This window comes from Gigantopelta aegis, chromosome 5 (genome assembly GCF_016097555.1).
Source record: "Gigantopelta aegis isolate Gae_Host chromosome 5, Gae_host_genome, whole genome shotgun sequence".
In the NCBI taxonomy this organism is placed as follows: Eukaryota; Metazoa; Mollusca; class Gastropoda; order Neomphalida; family Peltospiridae; genus Gigantopelta; species Gigantopelta aegis.
In genome coordinates this window covers 15,124,098-15,136,897 of record NC_054703.1, presented here as the reverse complement: position 1 = coordinate 15,136,897, position 12,800 = coordinate 15,124,098, and the positions used below count along the sequence as shown (strand labels likewise).

The window sequence follows — 12,800 nt, the reverse complement described above, 5'->3', positions numbered from 1 at the left end:
AGAGTGTTTATCAAATGAGCGTATACCTTCTCTACGTTATAATCACGGGGATGGATAACAAATAACAAGTTGACAGAGTGTTTATCCAATGAGCGTATACCTTCTCTTGAAATATGTAATCAAGTGGATAAATAACAAGTTGACAGAGTGTTTATCCAATGAGCGTATACCTTCTCTTGAAATATGTAATCAAATGGATAAATAACAAGTTGACAGAGTGTTTATCCAATGAGCGTATACCTTCTCTTGAAATATGTAATCAAGTGGGATAACAAATAACAAGTTGACAGAGTGTTTATCCAATGAGCGTATACCTTCTCTTGAAATATGTAATCAAGGGGATGGATAACAAATAACAAGTTGACAGAGTGTTTATCANAGTGTTTAATGAGCGTATACCCTCTCTTGAAATATGTAATCAAATGGATAAATAACAAGTTGACAGAGTGTTTATCCAATGAGCGTATACCTTCTCTTGAAATATGTAATCAAATGGATAAATAACAAGTTGACAGAGTGTTTATCAAATGAGCGTATACCCTCTCTTGAAATATGTAATCAAATGGATAAATAACAAGTTGACAGAGTGTTTATCCAATGAGCGTATACACTCTCTTGAAATATGTAATCAAATGGATAAATAACAAGTTGACAGAGTGTTTATCCAATGAGCGTATACCTTCTCTTGAAATATGTAATCAAGTGGATGAATAACAAATAACAAGTTGACAAAGTGTTTATCCAATGAGCGTATACCTTCTCTTGAAATATGTAATCAAGTGGATGAATAACAAATAGCAAGTTGACAGAGTGTTTATCCAATGAGCGTATACCTTCTCTTGAAATATGTAATCAAGGGGATGGATAACAAGTTGACAGAGTGTTTATCAAATGAGCGTATACCTTCTCTTGAAATATTGAATCAAATGAATAAATAACAAGTTGACAGTGTTTATCGAATGAGCGTATACCTTCTCTTGAAATATGTAATCAAGTGGATAAATAACAAGTTGATAGAGTGTTTATCGAATGAGCGTATACCTTCTTTTGAAATATGTAATCAAGTGGATAAATAACAAGTTGACAGAGTGTTTATCAAATGAGCGTACACCCTCTCTTGGAATATATAATCAAAGGATGAATAACAAGTTGACAGAGTGTTTATCCAATGAGCGTATACACTCTCTTAAAATATGTAATCAAATGGATAAATAACAAGTTGACAGAGTGTTTATCCAATGAGCGTATACCTTCTCTTGAAATATGTAATCAAGTGGATAAATAACAAGTTGATAGAGTGTTTATCGAATGAGCGTATACCTTCTTTTGAAATATGTAATCAAGTGGATAAATAACAAGTTGACAGAGTGTTTATCAAATGAGCGTATACCCTCTCTTGGAATATATAATCAAAGGATGAATAACAAGTTGACAGAGTGTTTATCCAATGAGCGTATACACTCTCTTAAAATATGTAATCAAATGGATAAATAACAAGTTGACAGAGTGTTTATCCAATGAGCGTATACTTTCTCTTGAAATATGTAATCAAGTGGATGAATAACAAATAACAAGTTGACAAAGTGTTTATCCAGTGAGCGTATACCTTCTCTTGAAATATGTAATCAAGTGGATAAATAACAAATAGCATGTTGACAGAGTGTTTATCCAGTGAGCGTATACCTTCTCTTGAAATATGTAATCAAGGGGATGGATAACAAGTTGACAGAGTGTTTATCCAATGAGCGTATACACTCTCTTAAAATATGTAATCAAATGGATAAATAACAAGTTGACAGAGTGTTTATCCAATGAGCGTATACCTTCTCTTAAAATATGTAATCAAGTGCATGAATAACAAATAACAAGTTGACAAAGTGTTTATCCAGTGAGCGTATACCTTCTCTTGAAATATGTAATCAAGTGGATGAATAACAAATAGCATGTTGACAGAGTGTTTATCCAGTGAGCGTATACCTTCTGTTGAAATATGTAATCAAGGGGATGGATAACAAGTTGACAGAGTGTTTATCCAATGAACGTATACCTTCTCTTGAAATATGTAATCAAGGGGATGGATAACAAGTTGACAGAGTGTTTATCAAATGAGCGTATACCTTCTCTTGAAATATTGAATCAAATGAATAAATAACAAGTTGACAGTGTTTATCGAATGAGCGTATACCTTCTCTTGAAATATGTATTCAAGTGGATAAATAACAAGTTGACAGAGTGTTTATCAAATGAGCGTATACCCTCTCTTGGAATATTCTAATCAAAGGATGAATAACAAGTTGACAGAGTGTTTATCCAATGAGCGTATACACTCTCTTAAAATATGTAATCAAATGGATAAATAACAAGTTGACAAAGTGTTTATCCAGTGAGCGTATACCTTCTCTTGAAATATGTAATCAAGTGGATGAATAACAAATAGCATGTTGACAGAGTGTTTATCCAGTGAGCGTATACCTTCTGTTGAAATATGTAATCAAGGGGATGGATAACAAGTTGACAGAGTGTTTATCCAATGAACGTATACCTTCTCTTGAAATATGTAATCAAGGGGATGGATAACAAGTTGACAGAGTGTTTATCAAATGAGCGTATACCTTCTCTTGAAATATTGAATCAAATGAATAAATAACAAGTTGACAGTGTTTATCGAATGAGCGTATACCTTCTCTTGAAATATGTATTCAAGTGGATAAATAACAAGTTGACAGAGTGTTTATCAAATGAGCGTATACCCTCTCTTGGAATATTCTAATCAAAGGATGAATAACAAGTTGACAGAGTGTTTATCCAATGAGCGTATACACTCTCTTAAAATATGTAATCAAATGGATAAATAACAAGTTGACAGAGTGTTTATCCAATGAGCGTATACCTTCTCTTGAAATATGTAATCAAGTGGGATAACAAATAACAAGTTGACCTTCTCTTGAAATAGTAATCAAGTGTTTATCAGAGTGTTTAATGAGCGTATACCTTCTCTTGAAATATGTAATCAAGTGGATGAATAACAAGTTGACAGAGTGTTTATCCAATGAGCGTATACCTTCTCTGAAAAATATGTAATCAAGTGTTTATCGAATGAGCGGATAATCAAGTGGAAATAACAAGTTGACAGAGTGTTTATCCAATGAGCGTATACCTTCTCTTGAAATATGTAATATGGATAAATAACAAGTTGACAGAGTGTTTATCCAATGAGCGTATACCTTCTCTTGAAATATGTAATCAAATGGATAAATAACAAGTTGACAGAGTGTTTATCCAATGAGCGTATACCTTCTCTTGAAATATGTAATCAAGTGGATAAATAACAAGTTGGAGTGATGAGCGTATACCTTCTCTTGAAATATGTAATCAAGTGGATGAATAACAAATAGCATGTTGACAGAGTGTTTATCCAGTGAGCGTATACCCTCTCTTGAAATATGTAATCAAGGGGATGGATAACAAGTTGACAGAGTGTTTATCAAATGAGCGTATACCTTCTCTTGAAATATTGAATCAAATGAATAAATAACAAGTTGACAGTGTTTATCGAATGAGCGTATACCTTCTCTTGAAATATGTAATCAAGTGGATAAATAACAAGTTGATAGAGTGTTTATCGAATGAGCGTATACCTTCTCTTGAAATATGTAATCAAGTGGATAAATAACAAGTTGACAGAGTGTTTATCCAATGAGCGTATACACACTCTTAAAATATGTAATCAAATGGATAAATAACAAGTTGACAGAGTGTTTATCCAATGAGCGTATACCTTCTCTTGAAATATGTAATCAAGTGGATGAATAACAAATAACAAGTTGACAAAGTGTTTATCCAGTGAGCGTATACCTTCTCTTGAAATATGTAATGAAGTGGATGAATAACAAATAGCATGTTGACAGAGTGTTTATCCAGTGAGCGTATACCCTCTCTTGAAATATGTATTAAAATGGATAAATAACAAGTTGACAGAGTGTTTATCCAGTGAGCGTATACCTTCTCTTGAAATATGTAATCAAGTGGATGAATAACATTTTGACAGAGTGTTTATCAAATGAGCGTATACCCTCTCTTGAAATATGTAATCAATGTTTAGTTAAGCCCAGTTCTCACTTGAACGATTTTTCGTACAACTGCGGTGCGACTAAAAGATTGTACAGCCGTACAAATTACCTAGGTCCCCCCCCCCCCCCCAAGTTGACAGAGTGTTTATCCAATGAGCTATACCATCTCTTGAAATATGTAATCAAGTGGATAAATAACAAGTTGACAGAGTGTTTATCCAATGAACGTATACCTTCTCTTGAAATATGTAATCAAGGGGATGGATAACAAATAACAAGTTGACAGAGTGTTTATCAAATGAGCGTATGCCCTCTCTTGAAATATGTAATCAAGTGCATGAATAACACGTTGACAGTGTTTATCCAATGACCGTATACCTTCTCTTGAAATATGTAATCAAGTGCATGAATAACAAGTTGACAGTGTTTATCAAATGACCGTATACCTTCTTTTGAAATATGTAAACAAGTGGATAAATAACAAGTTGACACAGTTTTTATCCAATGATTCCCCGCGCAGTCTCACTTGTGCAACTGCCATGCGACTGCCTTTCTGCACCGGGCTCGCCTACTCTCGCATGAGATTTGGACAGGTTGCACGACAGTTGCACGGAAGTCTGATGGAGTCGCAGGGGGTCCGCTGGGAGTCGCACATCTCGGCTCCCTTAAGACTCACGTACGACTCCCGTGCGACCTATCATACTGCCGTGCGACTGCTGTGCAACCTCTATGCGACCAATGCGAACTGTGCGAACCTAGAGACAGCCGTACGATAATTTTAAACATTTGAAAAATGTCACACCGGCATGCGACATGTCCCAAATGCACACGACACCCCTACAACGTGTGCGAATCATCAACATACTGCCGTGCGACTCCCGCACGCCCTGTACGATTTGGTGGTCGCACGGAATTCGCGTAGAAAATCGTTCAAGTGAGAACGGGGTTTTACTGAGCTACTTATTACTATATTGGTTTAGACTATATTATTGCAGTTTCCTGGTCTGGTGCTTATAAAACATTATAATAGAGTCTTAGACACTAATTGACATGACAACGTCATACAAATGCGTGTGACGTCATTAGAGATTGGGTCTGGACTAAACATTTTATAAGCACGAGCTCTGGTTGACTGGGTTCATGTACTCCTGAATGTCCGAATATCACCAGTTTCTAGTATCTGATTACGTAAATCGACAGAACTGTATACCAGTTGTTTTACAATGTTATTTATTGCACAAGTTTATAGTGCGAAAGAATATTATACTACAAAACCGCGTTGCGGTAGCGTAGTGTACATTCTGCGCACTACCAATGAGTGCAATAAATAGCATGGCAAAACAACTGGTATGTGGTTCTGTATTTATTAGATACCACATTTCTACATGGTGATTAACACAAGTTTAATCAAATAACACAAGTTACCCCCAAAACCCCACCAATGTCTACTTGATTCCACCGTGCCTACTTTTTTGTTCCAAATTTATCAAAAGCGACTTTGAAGACAACAGCAATGAAACTACAACCGGCAGCTGAAAGCTATCACTGCAGGTCGCGACAGGTCGTACCCGACAATGAAGAACCGACTGGTCCTGACAACCTGCTTAGTGTCTTCCTAGCATTATTGTATCCGATTCACTTTTCAGCGTGGAACATCGATGTACGCCCGTGCATGGGGGATGGGGGTTAATGGTTAAATTTAAAATACGTATTTTATGGATTGTCTGTAAACTTACATCGAACTTTCAGAGTGCACGGGCGTGCCAAAGTGCCAAAAAGTGGGGGGCACACACACACACACAGACGCACAGACGCACACGCACACACACACACACATAAATACATTTATAAATATATACAAAAAAATATCGCTGCTCCCTTGCCCCCCCCCCACCCCACCCCACCCACTTCCTATGCAAGTGGAGTGTATGGATCGACAATTTGGTTTCAAATGGGGTTTTAGGCATAGTTGTTTTGACGTAGATTGAAGGGCTTCAGAATTGATGACGTATGGCATGAATGACGTCAAACATTCAATAATAATATGCTACTGTTAGGATAACTTTTCAAAAGGTATTTTGGTTTAATTGAAAATTTATTTTTTGACAAGTTCGTCAATGCTTCCGGTTCACGGATGAATGGTTCGTTTTGTTCTGTCATACCTGCATGTGAAGAATGGAAATAGCCTTAGTATGGTAATTTCGACACTTACGGTATAATATAGACTATACAGGCCCGTAGCTAAGGGGGGGGGGGGGGGGGGGGGGGGGGTGCGACGGGTGCGAACGCACCCCCCAGCGAGAATTGGAGTTCCGCCCAAAAATGTATAATGCTTTTAATTGCCTAAAATAAGTATTTTAACGTTTACCCTAACAGATGGCTGTATTAAATGCTAGTTTATTCGAAACCATTATTGGGAGACCTGCCCTCTGATATTATTTGTCTCGTCTCTGTAGAAGCTCAAATATTAATTTCAGCGTTCGAAAATTTCCGTAACTATTTTTTTAGGCCTAAAATGGTGCATGCGTTACACGAATGATATTACACGGCGTCGTTATGGGTATATTCAATTGAGAACCAGTCTACCATGTACGTAATTGTGGCGCTATTTTGTCGACTCACAAACTACGACTATCATGGGACGACCAGAGTAAAGAGAGCTGCCAAACGATAAACGCTTTTCTTACGAAAAAGAAAAATGTATTATATAACTGGTCAATGAAATAAATACGTTTACGAAATATCTTGATCAAATACGATCACCCGAAAAATAATAAAATGTCAGTTAAATATGATTATTGACTTTATTGCGTTCGGCGAATTGCTTTTTATATTGCATGTTGTTTAGAGATGAATTTATTTAACAGCTGACACTGTCGAATGCGTTCTCGACTCAAACCGTGTCTGGCATGTGATTGGTACCGGTACCGTAAATATGTTTAACATGTAATACATTTCATTCCGTCTCGAAGTTAATTCATTGGTGGAACCATAATTGCAATAACCTTGTCGAATTAACAATCAAGGGGGAGCAACTGACTTAAATATTATTCACGAAAGCGATTCCGATGCCGTCAATACACCAAATAGAAAACGAAAGCTATGCCCAATACCAAAATTTAAACACATTGATGGGGTCTTTTTTACCACTGGCGCGTTTAATGATTCAATTGTTATTTTTCTAGATTCCTGTTTTTACAAACTATGAATCCTTGTCTGTTGATGATAACATTATACTCATCATACAGCCCCTCACAGGCGTACGGGCTCCAGTTTTTCTGGGGGTGGGGGTCGGGGTCAGGTGGGCAGGCAGGCTGAGTTTTGCTCGAATTTAGAGGATTTAAACAAAAAGAGCCCGAATTAACGACATTGCACCATCGATGAATGAAGATGGGAAATCTTTTTTTCCAATTAAACTGATCACTAGACGTTCCAAATATGTTTTTCAACAAAATACTTGAACATAAGCGTGAAATTAAATTTCACGACTGATGATTTCTACCTAGGATATGCATGATCGGATCAGACATAAAGTATATATTGGCGCATTTAGAAATTATCATAAAATAGTGTACCCATTATGTAAGCATACGCAAGTTCCATATATTTACGTTTCTTCTTCTACCCATACACATATACAATATACTCAATTAAGTTCATTATTCATCAATGTTAACGGTTTTACAGTTTTAATGTAGTTAAAGTTTGCTGCTGCTCTTGAAGCCTTATCAAAAAATGTACGTGCTACGACCTCAAAATACCTGAAATGAAATATTAAAAACCCATCACAAATAGCTCCAGAATGTACCTCTGAGCACTTACGTCATTTCATTATCGCGTAATGGGCAGAATTTTGAAAATAGCAATTAGTAAAAAAGTTAATAGAATTAAAAAAAAAAAAAAAAAGGTTACAAGCCAAAAATATAAAGAATTGACGGCTCGGCCGAATATTTATATAATTTGGAACATTTTAGAAGGAGAGTCCAAAATTAAATAAGAGAAAGAAGAGAGGATCAGACTTTTTAATAATATTTTTAAAAAAAAGTAATTTTGAACGCAGATCTAAAAGTTTAAAGTCCGATCGGGACGAGATGGGTTGCATCCCGTCAAGAAAACCCCTAGATTGACAGTCGATAGACGTTGAAGGTGTAGTGCTGTGCTGAAATACAAATCTTGAGAAGCCGGATCCGTCTGAACGAGAGAGAGTATCAGACTAGGGTATAGTCCAGTCGTCATGGGTTGGTATAGTGGTGCGGACGGGCCGACTCCTGAGGATACGAGATAGTATCACTATAAAGCAAGGTAAAGTCTAGAAAAAGAGTAGTAGGGGTCGACCCCGCTTCCTATTTCTTCTTAGAGTGGGGCGGTCAATCTTCCAGTGTTGCTAGGACAGGCTCGGACATGTAGAGACAAAACGCGAACAACCGTGGCGTTCTGCAGAATGGCCGTCATACAAGTCACACAAAAAATGAGTCGACAGTCAGACGGAGAAATGACGTGGAGGCAAGGAATCTCGCTAAAAAAGAATCCAACCAGGTGGTGCAGACTGTCGAAACGAGAAGCGTTCCAACGTTCAATCAGTTCCAATGGCCGCATACATCCCAGTAGAAAACTTCATTTCGCTGACAAAAACAACGAAATGAAGGACCCCCAAGTCGAGCACACGAAAGCACGTGCAGTGTGCACAAGCGAAACAAACACGTCTTACATCGTGGAGCTCCAGACTGGGAATGCCGCAATTGGTAATGCGATGTCATCACAATTAGCACAAATTAGTTTAACGTCACGCATTTTAACTAAATCTTTTAAAACGTTACGCACAGGTGTACAGGTCTTGTTGACTTGTAGATAAATGACCCATATACAGCAACAAACTACCTAGAGACCTTGCAAATTTGCATACCATTATTAACCGGGTTAATACACTAAATTATACCATGAGTTTATGACATGGATATCATGGTATATATCATATAATATCTTATATTTTTAGTGCAATCAATGTATTTGGTATTTTTTCAGGTCACATATTTTAAGAATGGCGTAGGCCCAGAAATTATGTTATGCGGACATTTGTTTATTTGTGTGTTTTCTCTGCTTTTTGATGTGTGTGTGTGTGTGGGGGGGGGGGGGGGGGGGGGGGGGTATTTGGTGAGTTCGTCCTACCCCCATGGCATTGATCATGTTTGTTTTCGATTTTATTTATTTAATTTTAATCACTAATTTCAAAAAACTAAAAGAAAAAATGTTTTAGAAACAGCACACTTTTTTATTATGTACAGGGTCAGTGGAGTGTATTTGAAAGTGGGAATGGAGATGGGGGTACTGTCAGTTCAAAGCTTGTGTGTGTGTGTGTGTGTGTGTGTGTGTGTGTGTGTGTGTGTGTGTGTGAGTGTGTGTGAGAGAGATATAGGCATATATATATATATATATATATATATATATATATATATATATATATATATATATAATACATGTATTTGAGGGCCCGAACCTGTTAGTGGGGGTTCGGAGGCATGCTCACCTGAAATACGTTTAAATTCCAGATGTTAACATAGGGCCTCTAACCTCTACAGCCTTTGAGCACAGTGATAGGGAAACAGAGGAGACCATGAAAAGTCACCTGCAGCAACACAAGCCATCCAACGTCTTCTCATCGACCCCAGCCAGTGCACCACGACTGGTATATCAAACGCCGTGGTATGGTCTATCCTGTCTGTGGGATGGTGCATATAAAATATCCCTTGCTGCTAATCGGAAAGAGTAGCCCATGAAGTGGCGACAGCGGGTTTCCTCTCTCTATATCTGTGTGGTCATTAACCATACGTCTGACGCCATATAAACGTAATTTTAAAATGTGTTAAGTGCGTCGTTAAATAAAACATTTCTTTCTTTCTTTCTCATCGACCCGATAAGTCTGCGAATAGTGTTCTGGGGGATAGCATTCCACTCCTGCTGTAGTGTGTTTTCCAGTTCTCTAAGGTTATTCATTTGTGGACGACGTGAGATGCGTTGACCAAGGTAATCTCAAACCTCTATTGGAGATAAATCAGGGGACACTGCTGGCCATTCACGCAAAGTGACATTATTGTTCGCTAGATACTGTGTTGTAAGACGTGCTGTGTGCATATCTCGATGCTAATGAAAGAAGGGAATGACGTAATTTTGCAAGATGTTATCCCGGTAGTATATGACATTTATTCTGCAAGGCAAACATGTTTGGTGATGATAACTGATCCCGGCCCACACCATGACACTCCCTCCTTCTAGACAAGGCAGTCATTGTTCTCCACGCCTATGCCACACCCGCAACCGACCATTAGTATTCCTTAAATGGAAACGGGATTCGTCAGAGAATAGCACACCATGCCAACGTTGTAATCTTCAATGACGATACCTTCCTGCCGAACGTCGGCGCTCATTTCGATGTCGATCAGTCAGCATAAGTTCAACATATGGTCGATGAGCATGCAGCCCAGCAGGGCGAAGACGGCGACGCACAGTGTCTGCGCTGATAACCCCTCGTTGACCATGAATAGTTGGTACTTTTTTTTTGCAATGTCAAAAGTCTCCGAAATTTTGTTTCGGAGACCAATCTCTGGAGAGAGAAATCTTCGCAACAAAATATCAACTACTAATCAGAATATATAAATAAACCACATGACATGACTGTTCACATAATATTGGTCAAAATGGCGATACCGGTAATACTAGTATGTGGAATAGAGAGAACAAGTATTAGCCGGACTTTGGCAGGATAAACCTTGTTTGTATAACACAAAAAGCAATGCACTTTGAGAGACATACCCTGTTGATAACATTCTTTTAAACCTTTAGCTGTTAAATTATTTATTTCCCTAAAAATATTTACTGTATTAGTATAATTATTTTATTGAATACTTTATAAACTGTTCATAATGCAATTGCATGCTTTTCTTTCATTGTGCAAAGAAATGTCAGACGTGTTTCTGAAACAAAGTATCTCAAAATAAAATAAGTGTATCGTCAAAAGTCTCGGAGACTTTGTAGATATATAACAGGCTTAAAAGTCGCTCAGATCATTATCTAGTCTGAAACCACACTTTGAACCCACCACCACCCTAAAATAAACAACCAGTCACCCACATCTACACGATGCCATGGCCAGGTAAGCTTGGTTCACCTCGGCTATACAAGTGAGGCTAGTATCACACTTCATCGAAAATAACAACATAACACTCGTTCATAAGACATCAAATTCGAAGCAAAGAGTTCACATCAGTTTAAAACCCTGAAATGCGACCAGATTATTCGGCAGAAGTGGTCAATCTACCAATAGTGACATGAAACACATGTTCAGGCATAAGAACTAGGGATCACCTTCTGCTCTTTTAGAACTAAGGCAATGCAAAAAATCGGATCTCATTGGCTGCTTTGATAAGTTGGCCACATGCCGGATGGTTCCGTCATAGTCAATATAGCAACAGCCTAAGGAGTTCAGTGAGGTAGAAAAGAAATTGGAGACCTTCATGACTACTTCAATTATATAAACTGGCAGTTTCCCCCAAGTGGATGAATATAAGATTTAGCTGTGTCAGTACCAGTCGCAATACATTTCAATTTTGTGTTGTCTTCATGTGAGTGTACCATGTCATCTGACGTGAAACTATATGATCACGAAGAAGCTGACAAGACTACTGTTACATGCTCCCCATTGTGCATCTAATAGTACCGATCAGAGCTGGGCTATATACCGTTCGGTATCACTATCGTGTTAATACCGAGTTACGTTACCCAACAAATTTCAAAATGCCGAAATTTCGGTCATTTAGTCTGACGAACGCAAACTAGCTAAACAAGAGAGAGAGAGAGAGAGAGAGAGAGAGAGAGAGAGAGAGAGAGAGAGAGAGAGAGAGAGAGAGAGAGAGAGAGAGAGAGAGAGAGAGAGAGAGAGAGATGAGGGCCTTATTAGCGGGTTTGCATTTAAATCCGAAAATACCACACCATATCGGTATTGTATTAATACCGAATACCGTACCGATACCGAGGTAAATCACCAAAAAAATATCGATACCGATACCGAACCTCAAATTTCAATACCGCCCAGCTGTAGTACTGATCCCTACAATTGTCGAGTTCCATACTTTAGTTCTTGATGTCCCACGGATTGCTTATGGAATAATGGGAAACTGTAGCGTAATACCACTACACTCAGCCTAGAAGAAAAGGTAAACTTAACGTTCACTAGTTAGTTTAGACACATAGTCAGCATTTCCTGCAATGTCTTTGTCCCAAATGTCTGCTTGGATAATAGATGAGAGCATGTATCGGTTTTATAGGTTCGACATACTTCTTTTTGGCAGGACAAATTAAAACTCCCAGAGGAACCGGATAAAGAAGGTACTCTTTACCAAAGGGAGGCGGCTAGATATAGTTTACCTTGCACAAAACGTGTCCTTACCAAACATACTAAGAGGGCTGAACACAAGGCCGGAGAATAGTATCTACACAACAGCTACCAAACTTGTGTCCTTGGGAAGTACTAATATATATATATATATATATATATATATATATATATATATATATATATATATATATATATATATATATATATATATATAACAAAATTACATTTTGAAAAAATATAATAATAAAACTACTACCAACAGTTCACTTATTTAATAATTACATGTTTCGGCATAATGCCTTTTTCAAATTAACAATAAGATGACGTAACGTCATCCTGAC

At 37.6% G+C, this 12,800-nt stretch overlaps 1 protein-coding gene across 4 annotated transcripts in view; it reads left to right on the top strand.

Moving 5' to 3' along the window:
- Positions 1-6,126: 6,126 nt before the first annotated feature.
- LOC121373295 (neurogenic locus notch homolog protein 1-like) overlaps positions 6,127-12,800 on the top strand; it is a 48,147-nt gene continuing 41,473 nt past the window's right edge. For 3 of the 4 annotated variants that reach the window (XM_041499837.1, XM_041499838.1, XM_041499835.1), the window contains exon 1: positions 6,127-6,265. The gene's annotated coding sequence lies outside the window, so the exon portion shown is untranslated. Of the gene's footprint in view, positions 6,266-12,412; positions 12,450-12,800 lie in introns of all 4 variants that reach the window. The other variant, XM_041499836.1, reaches the window with a different exon arrangement.